The sequence below is a fragment of the Neolamprologus brichardi genome, unplaced genomic scaffold, assembly GCF_056152115.1.
Source record: "Neolamprologus brichardi isolate AB-2024 unplaced genomic scaffold, ASM5615211v1 NODE_ptg000087l+_length_38166_cov_1, whole genome shotgun sequence".
Lineage (NCBI taxonomy): Eukaryota > Metazoa > Chordata > Actinopteri > Cichliformes > Cichlidae > Neolamprologus > Neolamprologus brichardi.
This window is the reverse complement of record NW_028270065.1, coordinates 27,501-30,000: the sequence shown is the minus strand read 5'-3', so window position 1 is coordinate 30,000 and position 2,500 is coordinate 27,501.

Sequence of the window (2,500 nt, the reverse complement as noted above, 5' to 3'; positions counted from 1 at the left end):
GGATCTTTTTCAGCTGTAAGGGAGACAAGAGCAAGGTGTGATGTAGGTCCCTGGGGCCTGCTGGAGGGCAAGGTCCATGCTCGATGTGAGTAGTTCAGCAGGGCCAGTGCACCAGCAGCACATCTTTTTCGACCGTAAGGGAGACAGGAGGCCGACTCACCGCCTCGGCCAAATGGAGAGGGAGTTTCAGCATGTCCAGTGCACCAGCAGCACATCTTTTTCGACCGTAAAGGAGAAAGGAGGCCGACTCACTGCCTCGGCCAAATGGAGAGGGAATTTCAGCAGGGCCAGTGGAGAAGCATGCATCTTGTTCAGCCGTAAGGGAGTCAGGGAGTTGTCATGGTGGTCCCCCTGGAGGTGGGGGAGATTGCAAATTAGCTAGGGAGGAGGGTGCGTACAGCGGAGGTGGCAAAGTGTTTCTGGTCAGTGTACCAGGGGCACGAACAAGAGTTGTCGTACCATAGGCACCAGGAGTGTGTATGTGTGTGGGGCAAAGTGTTTCTGCTCAGTGTACCAGGGGCACGGAGAAAAGTTGTCGTACCATAGGCACCAGGAGAGTGTGTGTGTATGTGGCAAAGTGTTTCTGCGCAGTGTACCAGGGGCACGGAGAAAAGTTGTCGTACCATAGGCACCAGGAGAGTGTGTGTGTGTGTGTGTGTGTGTGTGTGTGTGTGTGTGTGTGTGTGGCAAAGTGTTTCTGCGCAGTGTACCAGGGGCACGGAGAAAAGTTGTCGTACCATAGGCACCAGGAGAGTGTGTGTATGTGGCAAAGTGTTTCTGCGCAGTGTACCAGGGGCACGGAGAAAAGTTGTCGTACCATAGGCTCCAGGAGTGTGTGTGTGTGTGTGTGTGTGTGTGTGTGTGCGTGTGTGTGTGTGTGTGTGTGTGTGGCAAAGTTGTTTTGCTCAGTGTACCAGGGGCACGGAGAAAAGCTGTCGTACCATAGGCACCAGGAGTGTGTGTGTATGTGGCAAAGTGTTTCTGCTCAGTGTACCAGGGGCACGGAGAAAAGCTGTCGTACCATAGGCACGAAGACTGTGTGTGTGGCAAAGTTGTTCTGCTCAGTGTACCAGGGGCACGGAGAAAAGCTGTCGTACCATAGGCACGAGGGGAGTGTGTGTGTGTGTGGCTTAGTGTTTCTGCTCAGTGTACCAGGGGCACGGAGAAAAGTTGTCGTACCATAGGCACCAGGAGTGCGTGTGTGGCAAACTTTTTCTGCGCAGTGTACCAGGGGCACGTTTCAATTTACTTTCTGGAGTACCAGGGGCACGAGGATTTTGCCAGTGGTGTTTTGCTTTGTTAGTGGGGGGGGGGCTTAAGTGTGGGTCCGCGGGGCCTGCTGGAGGTCAAGGGCCATGCTAGATATGTCGTGGAGGGTAACTGCAGGAGAAGAAGCTAGTGGGGGAGTAGAGCAGGGGAGTATGTGGGTCCGCGGGGCCTGCTGGAGGTCAAGGGCCATGCTAGATATGTCGTGGAGGGTAACTGCAGGAGAAGAAGCTAGTGGGGGAGTAGAGCAGGGGAGTATGTGGGTCCGCGGGGCCTGCTGGAGGTCAAGGGCCATGCTAGATATGTCGTGGAGGGTAACTGCAGGAGAAGAAGCTAGTGGGGGAGTAGAGCAGGGGAGTATGTGGGTCCGCGGGGCCTGCTGGAGGTCAAGGGCCATGCTAGATATGTCGTGGAGGGTAACTGCAGGAGAAGAAGCTAGTGGGGGAGTAGAGCAGGGGAGTATGTGGGTCCGCGGGGCCTGCTGGAGGTCAAGGGCCATGCTAGACATGTGGTACAGGGTAAGTACAGGAAAGGAAATCTAATGGGGGACTAGAGCCGGGGGGGAGGGGGGGGGAGGGGTGGTCCCTGGGGCCCGCTGGAGGGCAAGGGCCATGCTCAATGTGAGTAGCTGCAATGGCCAGTTCACCAGCAGCACATCTTTTTCGACCGTAAAGGAGAGAGGAGGCCGACTCACTGCCTCGGCCAAATGGAGAGAGCACATCAGCAGGGCCAGTGCTCCAGCAGCACATCTTTTTCGACCGTAAAGGAGACAGGAGGCCGACTCACTGCCTCGGCCAAATGGAGAGGGAATTTCAGCAGGGCCAGTGCTCCAGCAGCACATCTTTTTCGACCGTAAGGGAGAGAGGAGGCCGACTCACTGCCTCGGCCAAATGGAGAGAGCACATCAGCAGGGCCAGTGCTCCAGCAGCACATCTTTTTCGACCGTAAAGGAGACAGGAGGCCGACTCACTGCCTCGGCCAAATGGAGAGGGAATTTCAGCAGGGCCAGTGCTCCAGCAGCACATCTTTTTCGACCGTAAGGGAGAGAGGAGGCCGACTCACTGCCTCGGCCAAATGGAGAGAGCACATCAGCAGGGCCAGTGCGCCAGGAGCACATCTTTTTCGACCGTAAGGGAGAGAGGAGGCCGACTCACTGCCTCGGCCAAATGGAGAGAGCACATCAGCAGGGCCAGTGCGCCAGGAGCACATCTTTTTCGACCGTAAGGGAGAGAGG